Consider the following 813-nt stretch of genomic DNA (forward strand, 5'->3'; position numbering starts at 1 on the left):
ATCTTTCAGCTGGGTGTGCACGGTAGAATGGTCTTTGTCTAGGATATCTCGGATGGTGTTGCTGCCTAAAGGGTTGATTAGATCCTCTTGGCTCTATCCATCTTTGATTGGTCTGACCTTGATGCATATTCCTGCTGTAACTTCTATTTCCTTCAACAAAGTTAGAACCAAACTCAAAGCGAGAGGGGTGAGAATTCATGGTAGCAAATAAAGATAAAAAGGAAAAACAAAAAATAAATAAACAAGCAAAAGAAAAATATTTACAATCACCAATAATAAGGCACACGTTAGCAGTTCCCCGGCAACGGCGCCATTTTGATGACAGGAACTTTTGCGTGGTCTAGAAATTTGCGGATAAATCCTCGTTGCAAGTATAGTTTCTAAACCTTCAAAAGTCCTTTCATACAAACGTTTTGGGTGTCACAAGTAACAAACCCCTTTTAAAATTGTTAACCGAGTATTCAAACCTCGGGTCGTCTTCTCAAGGAACTGCAAGGAAGTATGTTCTTATTATTGGCTATAAAGGTTGTAATCGGGGTTGAGAGTGAAGAGTAGATATGACAAATAATTTAAATGGCAATTAAAATAAATAAATACTGTAAAGCAATCTTTTGGCAAGGTAAGAGAAATTGGAAGTCCAACTTAGTTATCTCTCTCAACAATAATGAAAGTTGAATCTACATTCCACTTAGTTAACCTTGACTAAAGTAAAGGAAAGTCAAGGGACTAATTAGTTTAACCTTCGAATCCTATTTATTTCCTAAGAAAAAGTTGGGATTATTGAAGTTCAGTTCAATTAGCAAGATAGCGATT

This window comes from Arachis hypogaea, chromosome 14 (genome assembly GCF_003086295.3).
Source record: "Arachis hypogaea cultivar Tifrunner chromosome 14, arahy.Tifrunner.gnm2.J5K5, whole genome shotgun sequence".
Classification (NCBI taxonomy): Eukaryota; Viridiplantae; Streptophyta; class Magnoliopsida; order Fabales; family Fabaceae; genus Arachis; species Arachis hypogaea.